This window comes from Chiloscyllium punctatum, chromosome 14, assembly GCF_047496795.1.
Source record: "Chiloscyllium punctatum isolate Juve2018m chromosome 14, sChiPun1.3, whole genome shotgun sequence".
In the NCBI taxonomy this organism is placed as follows: domain Eukaryota; kingdom Metazoa; phylum Chordata; class Chondrichthyes; order Orectolobiformes; family Hemiscylliidae; genus Chiloscyllium; species Chiloscyllium punctatum.
In genome coordinates, this window is record NC_092752.1 from 43,056,309 (window position 1) to 43,065,670 (window position 9,362).

General features: G+C 42.6%; 1 pseudogene; it reads left to right on the forward strand.

Annotated features, from left to right (window-relative positions):
* Window positions 1–8,884: 8,884 nt before the first annotated feature.
* On the forward strand, window positions 8,885–9,090 carry LOC140485796 (U2 spliceosomal RNA; annotated as a pseudogene).
* The last annotated feature ends 272 nt before the right edge of the window (window positions 9,091–9,362 follow it).

Sequence of the window (9,362 nt, forward strand, 5' to 3'; positions counted from 1 at the left end):
TGTCATCGGTGAGGTGAAGCATTATACTAGAAATAATAAGGTTACACTAGAATATATAGTGACGATGATGTTTAATGATATAATGTAATTGTACGTGATTATGTTGAGAGAATTGGAAGGGAGCTTCCCAGGTTTTGAACGGAATATGTGCATCTACTATTTTGTAAATAAAGGGGTTTTATTTTATGGAAAGAAATTAGGACTTAAGAAGCAGTAGTTGTGAGCCTAACCCTAACCTTTTTGCAGTTAGCCCCGCAGACATGATTAAACATGGTGATTGTAGAAAAGGTAGCAAAATATTACAATAGGTATCAGATGTAAATTTTGAAGTGAACCTTGTGTCACAGAGAAAATAAATAAAACATTTGCACAAGTTTTCCTTTATTGGTCAGAGTATTGAGTGTAGGAATTGGGAGGTCATGTTGCGGCTGTACACGACATTGGTTAGGTCACTGTTGGAATATTGCATGCTATTCTGGTCTCCTTCCTATCGGAAAGATGTTGTGAAACTTGAAATGGTTCAGAAAAGATTTACAAGGATGTTGCCAGGGTTGGAGGATTTGAGCGATAGGGAGAGGCTGAACAGGCTGGGGCTGTTTTTCCTGGAGCGTCAGTGGCTGATAGAGGTTTACAAAATTATGAGGGGCATGGATCGGGTAAATAGATAAAGTATTTTCCCTGGGGTTGGGGAGTCCAGAACTAGAGGGCATAGGTTTAGGGTGAGAGGGGAAAGATATAAAAGAGACCTAAGGAGCAACTTTTGCACGCAGAGGGTGGTACATGTATGGAATGAGCTGCTAGAAGTGGTGGAGGCTGGTACAATTACAACATTTAAGAGGCATTTGGATGGATGTTTGAATAGGAAGGGTTTGGAGGGATATGGGCCGGGTGCTAGCAGGTGGGACTATATTGTGTTGGGATATCTGGTCGGCATGGACAGGTTGGCCCAAAGGGTCTGTTTCCGTGCTGTACATCTCTATGACTCTACGACTCTAAGAGGATTTATAGAGTAAAAACCAGATTCAGGCTTCAAGACCAGTTAAATATATTTCTGGGCACTGTGGGGACCATCTTGAAGCCTGTATTTGTAAGAGAGGACATAAATGAAAATACTGCATCATATGAGGTATATTTCAGCATGAGGAGAAATTTAACAAGAGAATATATAAATTATAATCAAAGAAAGCAGAGGTCTGGGAAAGCATGAATTCATTCACAAATGAACTTTGTTGGTTAAAATTGTTAGTAACTGAACAAGTTAACTGAGATCATCAGATTAACTCCACCTATCATGATATAAAGAACTAGGAGGAGGTAGCCAGTTCAGCTCCAAGACCAGTTCTGCAATACCAATTGTTGTAATGATTACTTCATGAGAATACTAGTAATATGAACCTATTCAAAGTTGATATTTCTTTTGATATTTTGTCCAATGTTCTGACCTGCCACCTTCTTTGCACAATTTATGTTTTTTTGTTTTAGTTTGATTCCTACTATTGCATTTGTACTAAATCACGGATACTGGGTTTATATTCTGATTGTCATTCATTGAAATGTATCAATTGTTATGGACAAAGCCAGACCACTCAAAACATTCGTAAGCAGGCAGCTCAGGCCATTACTTTGCAAGTTGTTTTGGTAACTGTACAGTGAAAATTACCCAGATTAAGTTAGCGAGGTTGACTACGAGATTTTAAAACAGACAATAATGTATTCACATTACACAATGAAACACAAAGAACAAAACAAAGAACCCCTACAGAACTCAACCTATCCAACTAGACTTAATTCCGAATATATGCAATAAGTCCCAATAAGCAAACTTCCTTTAAAACCCACTATAAATGGAACACATGCTTACAGGTGGCACTTGAAGGGCAGAAAGAGAGAGAGAGAGTTTCCATACAGCTTACTGTTGAACTTCCTGTGAAGCGCTTCTGTGATGTTTCCTCAGGTATTTATAGTGATTTGTATCTGCCGCTTCCGGTTGTCAGTTCCAGCTGTCCATCTCCAGTAGTCCCATGCAATTACACTGAAGGGTCAACCTAGAATATGTGGTCAAGCCCTGGAATTAGGCTTTAATCTATACATTTCAGATTTAGAGACAAAATTATCCTAATTAAGCCAAAAAAAATTGTGCATGCAAAATCTATAAAGTCTAACTGGCTATAATACAACAATAACAGAAATTACTTGAGAAACTAAGTGATATCGTTAGGGTTAGAGTGTTCTGATGAAGGGTCACTGGACCTGAAACATTAACCCTATTTTCTCTCTGCATATGCTGCCCAGACCTGATAAGTTTCTCCAGTAATTTCGGTTTTTGTTGCAGATTTCCAGCATCCATACTTCTTTGTTTAATTTTGGCTATAAAACCAGCTCATATGTGAATCTTCAGATTCAAATAGCAGAGAAACGTTATAAAATGGATGTGTTCTAGTTATTGCTTAATAAAGTTGGTAGGATAAATGTTCAGGTGTCTGAGCTAAAATTGATTTTGGGAAACTGCTTTAAATTATTAATGTTCAGTCATGCAAATGCTTAGAAATCTGCATTCATTTTGTTGTCATTTGATTTGGTTAAAACCTTTGAAGGATTTTAATTCTGCACCTGATGATTTGAAGAATTGGAATTGTTGGAACCAAAACACATGGTTCAGTTCCTCTGGCTACTGGGCAGTTGTTCATATTTTTAAAGCTGTTTGATGCCGACTGTACTCCCTGTGCACCCATGACAGTGTTGCCAAATTCTGAACGAATAACATCTACATGTTTGCCTACGCCGTCACCAGAGTAGGATGGAGATCTAACAACAATGGGTCAGAATACAGAAAGGAGGTAGAGGGCTTGCTGATGCAGTGTAATGAGAACAATCTCTCTCTCAATATCGGTAAAACGAAAGAATCGATCATTGACTTCAGAAAGAAAGGAGGAGAACATGCCCCATCCACGTCAACAGAGCTGAGACTGAGAGGATGGAGAGTGTCAAGTTCATAAGAGTAACGGAAACTGGCAAACTGTTCTACACTTCCCATGTAGATGCGATGGTCAAGAAGGCACAACAATACCTCTTTTTCCTGGCAGCTCAGGAAATTTGGCATGTCCATAAGGACCCGAACTAACTTTTACAGATGCACCATTGAAAGTTTATTGTCCAAGTCCATATCCATCTGGTATGGCAACTGCTTGGCCCAAGACCATATGAAACTGCAGAAGGTGAAGTGCACAGCCTAGAACATCAAGGAAGCCAACCTCCAAACCATAGACTCCTTTTACATGACTCGATGCCACTGAAAGGCTGCCAGCATCAAAGACTCATTGTACCTCGGTAATGCTCTCCTGCTACCTCTCATGTCAGGCAGACGTAACAGAAACACGAACACACACACACACACACACACACACACACACACACACACACACACACACCTTCTTCCCAGCCATTATTAGACTGATAAATGGAGTCTTCAAATGGTGCTGATCTTGCTAAAGTTAATCTTGTCTATGCTCTGTGTGATGTAACCTTGTATGCCTCCAAATGTTTTTTCACTGTGATTGTATGTCCTTGCTTACAATGATCTGTTGGTACTGCTTATGAACAAAGCTTTTCACTGTACTTAGGTACATCTGACAATAAATAAAACAAATCAAAATAATTTACAGGTGGTGGTCTGACTAGTTCTGAAGTACCTTCCAGGCTATTTAAAAGCATCCTCTGAAATACATTATTTACAGACATGGACAATCTGATAAACCTTTCTCTGAAAATGGTGCATGACCATGGAAAGTGGCAAAGCAGTGCATAGCAAGCTGTCTTTTGCAGTGTACTGCTTCATAAAGGAGGTCATTTCACATTGAGATAATCACTTCATTCATACAGGGTGTAAAAACTAACTCAAGCAGAAAATATCACGCATACTTCATACACCAGGCAATGCCTATTGATAGTCATACAGAGGTAACATTTCAAGTTTGTACCTAACATGTTAACTGTGCCTCTGATGTCGTGCCCAAGATTCTGCCAAACATGTTGACTATTCTCAGTCCTTTTGGTTTTAATTTCACTCTATTCATACTTTCCAGAGACAAGGAGGCGAGGAGGCACCAGGATTTGCACAGATTGTGCAGGCTACCATCGAGGAAATATACATTGTCCTCTGTGTGTCTCATTTGAGCTCAACGATTTTCATGAACTGAGAGGATTTCCACTCACTCAATATGCTGTTGGTGTGTTAGATTAAATAGTTTATTCGAATGGTAAATGCCCATTGCCGTGCCACCAACCGTGATTTCTTTATTATGCAACAGTCCTCTGGTATAATTCACCACAAGCAGGCTAAAGGCTGTTTACTAAATGGCAAAGGTGATTCACCAAAGGAATGCCTCATGCCACTTCTGGAAGCCAGGTATGTTGACTTGACAGGTAAAGAGTGATAACCTTGATGCCACGAAGAACATAATGTAGAGAACACCACTGGCATCCTCAAAATAGTTAGGGCCAGGTGGGGTCAGGAGGAATCCTGCAGGACTCACCTGAGTGGGTATTGATGTTTGTGGTTATATGATGCATGCTTCACAGCTTAGTAATTATGAGCGAACAACAATAAAACAGAGAAGAGGTCAAGGAATAAGAGGAGTGGGAAGTGCAACAGGAAATGGAGCCACATAGACTGTTAAAAAAGTTGCAAAATCATTTTAATTAGCTAGATAAATTCAATACTATGGAACACTACTTGCCCTTAGGAATTTCCTTAATGATGGTCTTCTGAGTGCCATTGTTTCTCCTGCTTCTGCCTTGTGATAGCAGCAAGGATGTTGAAAGGATCCTTATCTTCAATTGACGAGACTGGAGAACAGACCTGAGCACCTCTGGGCTGAGAGGACCAGTTTCAGATGACAGCACCTTCACCTAATCTTCCGCGAATGAAATTGGGTAAGTTTAGAAATATGAAATTATGAGAAAACAATCTACACAAGCTGACTTCTTATAATTTTTGTAGTGTAGAAATGGATTGGTTTCAATAATTCAGATGTGGATGAACTAATATATTTGGCTCTGACTGCAGCAGTTTAAGCCTTTACTCAAGCCGACTGGACATCCTTCATACAAAATAGATATCACTTTGTGAGAAACCTACGAAAGATGAAAGGCAATCTTTTAACTACCTTTTTTTAGTTAAGTCTAATGGAACATCAACAGTATTCACCCCTTCTTGCTTTGGGAGAGAATTTTTTTTAAACTAAATTAACAATTATGTGAGAGTCAAAAACATTGATGAGCTGCATCAGAGTCAAGAGTGTGTTGCTGGGAAAACACAGCAGGTCAGGCAGCGTCAGGCCATGTTCAAAAATAGTTCCAGTTACTTAAGGTAAGGCTTACTGGCTAACAGGGGACAGCAATGTGGAGTGGCAGAGGTTGGTGCAGAAATAGTACATTCTGAGAGAAGTGAATCCTTTAACTATCAACAATTGAACATTAGCTCCTAAGCATGAGCAGAAACAGCTATATTATCAGATCATATGGAATTGAGATCTGATGGAAAAAGCCATGAGTGAAGTCTTTTCCACCATTCTTCTGTACATAGTTTTATAGTTCATAAATGTTGCTGGTTTGCATAAATATTGCGTCGAGTCCTTGTCTGTCCCAGCCTCCCAGAGCTACTAGCGATATGGGTGGGATGCTCTTCAAGGGTCAGTGCACTGGATAAGCCAAATGACCTCTCCCTGCACCGTAGGGATTCTATGATTACTGTGGAATACTGTGTGCAGTTCTGATTGCAACATTATCAGACGAGCATGATTGGACTGAGAAGGGAGCAGAGGAGATTCATAAGGATGTTGCCTGGGATTGAAAATCTCAATTATAAGGAGAGGCTGGATCGGGGTTTGTTTCCCTTGGAACAGAGGAGGCTGAGGAAGGATCTAATTGAGGTATACAAATTATGAGAGCTATAGAATAATATAGCACTGAAGCAGATCCTTCAGTCCAATTATTCATGCTGACCAAGTTTTGCAAACTAGCCTCATTTGCCCACATTTGGCCGATATCCCTGTAAACCTTTCCTATTCATATACCTGAAAATGTGTTGCTGAAGAAAGCACAGCAGGTCAGGCAGCATCCAAGGAGCAGGAGAATCGATGTTTCGGGCATGAGCCCTTCTTCAGGAATGAAGAGAGTGTGCCAAGCAAGCTAAGATAAAAGGTAGGGAGGAGGAACTTGGGGGAGGGGCGTTGGGAATGTGATAGGTGTAAGGAGGTTACAGTGAGGGTGATAGGCCGGAGTGGGCATGGGGGCGGAGAGGTCAGGAAGAAGATTGCAGGTTAGGAAGGTGGTGCTGAGTTCGAGGGTTGTGGGGGGGAGGTGGAGGGAGGGGAAATGAGGAAACTGGAGAAATCTGAGTTCATCCCTTGTGGTTGGAGGGTTCCTAGGCAGAAGATGAGGCGCTTTTCCTCTAGCCGTCGTGTTGCTATGGTCTGGCGATGGAGGAGTCCAAGGACCTGCATGTCCTTGGTGGGGTGGGAGGGGGAGTTGAAGTGTTGAGCCACGGGGTGGTTGGGTTGGTTGGTCCGGGTGTCCCAGAGGTGTTCTCTGAAATATTCCGCAAGTAAGCGGCCTGTCTCCCCAATATAGAGGAGGCCACATCGGGTGCAGCAGATGCAGTAAATGATGTGTGTGGAGGTGCAGGTGAATTTGTGGTGGATATGGAAGAATCCCTTGGGGCCTTGGAGGGAAGTAAGGGGGAGGTGTGGGCGCAAGTTTTTCATTTCTTGTGGTTGCGGGGGAAGGTGCCGGGAGTGGAGGTTGGGTTGGTGGGGGGTGTGGACTTGACGAGGGAGTCACGGAGGGAGTGGTCTTTTCGGAACGCTGATAGGGGAGGGGAGGGAAATATATCCTTGGTGGTGGGGTCCGTTTGGAGGTGGCGGAAATGACGACGGATGATACGATGTATATGGAGGTTGGTGGGGTGGTAGGTGAGGACCAGTGGGGTTCTGTCCTGGTGGCGATTGGAGAGGCGGGGCTCAAGGGTGGAGGAGTGGGAAGTGGAGGAGATGCAGTGGAGAGCATCGTCGACCACGTCTGGGGGGAAATTGCGGCCTTTGAAGAAGGAGGCTATCTGGGTTGTACGGTATTGGAACTGGTCCTCCTGGGAGCAGATGCGGCGGAGACGAAGGAATTGGGAATATGGGATGGCATTTTTACAGGGGACAGGGTGGGAGGAGGTGTAGTCTAGGTAGCTGTGGGAGTCGGTCGGTTTATAGTAAATGTCATTTCCTTATTTCCCCTCCCCCCACCTTGTCTCAGTCCCAACCCTCGAACTTAGCACCACCTTCCTAACCTGCAATCTTCTTCCTGACCTCTCCGCCCCCTCCCCACTCCGGCCTATCACCCTTACCTTAACCTCCTTCCACCTATCGCATTTCCAACGCCCCTCCCCCAAGTCCCTCCTCCCTACCTTTTATCTTAGCCTGCTGGACATACTTTCCTCATTCCTGAAGAAGGGCTCATGCCCGAAACATCGATTCTCCTGTTCCTTGGATGCTGCCTGACCTACTGCGCTTTTCCAGCAACACATTTTCAGCTCTGATCTCCAGCATCTGCAGTCCTCACGTTCTCCTATTCATGTACCTGTCCGATGTCTTTTAAATGTTATAGTTGTATCTGCATCTACCTTCAGTAGTTCATTCTATAAAGAATCAAAAATGTTGCACCGTTTAAATCTTTCTCCTCTCATCTTAAAAATATGCTGTCTAGTTTTGAACTTCCCTATCCTAGAGAAAAGATCTTTGCTATCCTATCTATATCCCTCATGATTTTATAAACCTCTGCAAAGTCACCTCTTAGCCTCCAACACTCCAGCGAAAAAAGTCTCAGACTTGCCAGTCTCTCCTTACAGCTCAAACTCTCCAGTCCCAGCAACATCCTTGTAAATCTCTTCACAACCCTCACCAATTAATATTTCAATCCGAGCAGGGCGACCAGAACTGTACACAGTACTTGAAAAGTAGCCTCACCAGTATCCTGTACAACTTTAATATAATGTTCCAACTCCTCTACACAAATGTCTGAGCAATAATAGACAGAATAGATTGTAAGAGCCTCTTTACCTGGCAGACGTGGCTAAGACCAGAAGGCATATATGTAAGGTGAGTAGCAACTGGTTTAGAGGAGATCTCAGAAAGATTTTTTTTCAAATAAAAGGTGGTAGAAATAGGAAACACGCTGCCGAAAACAATGATGGAGGTAGATACCCTTCCAGCATTTAAAAATCATCTGGATGTCTGCTTTTAATGTCAGTATCAGTGACAGTGACAATCACAGACACCACCACAGGAGGCATAAATCTCAACTCAGATTCAGCAATGAAGCTCATTTTTCCACACGCAGCAATCTCTCAAAATTGACAGCACCTGAAAGACTGAACAAGGATAGCGTGGGAATAAAGCCTTGCAAGGCATTCGACTTAAAAGGTACAAAACTGAAAGTGGTAGCCACCAGTTACCCCAAGTAAGGCTTACTGGCTAACAGGAGACAGCAAGGCGGAATGGCAGAGGTTGGTGCAGAAATAGTACATTCTGAGCAAGCAATTTATGAAGTAAACCCTTTAACTATCAGCAATTAAACAGTAGCTCCTAAACATGAGCTATATTATCAGATCATCTGATGGAAGAAGGCATGAGTGAAGTCTTTTCCACCATTCTTCTGTACATAGTTTTATAGTTCATAAATGTTGCTAGTTTGCAACTGTGAGGGGAGAGGTGTGGGCACAGGTTTTGCACTACCTGCGGTGCCAGGGGATGATGCCAGGCTGGTGGGTGGTGTGGACCTGACGAGGGAGTCACAGAGGGAATGGTCTTTCGGAATGCTATTAGGGGTGGGAAGGGGATTATATGTCTGGTGGTGGGGTCAATTTGAAGGGGCTTGGAATATGTCTAGTTTCTGTTCTTATCAGTTTAATATACGATATCTCCCTAATGCAGGGGATTTTGTATTAAATTTATTTTTGGAGCAAGGAGCTGAATTGGGGGCTTGCTCTGTCATCTCCATGCATCAATCTGTTATTGCAATATTTCCAGGAATGGCTTTCTACACATTGTATATCTATAGCCAGGATCAAAAGTTCTAAAGGCTGTATCTGGTGCTCAGATTCATCGAGGTTGCAGAGAAACGTGGAGTGAGAGAAGAATGACCCAGTTGTTGTGGTTCACATTGGTACCAAATGATATAGATAGAACAAGGAAAGAGGTTCTGATGATGGAATAAGAGCATCAAATTCAATAGCAGAACCAAAAAGGTAATATGGCCTGGCCCAAGAACTTATTGGCACAAGGTCAACAAGATTAAAGAAGGAAATGCACAGTTTA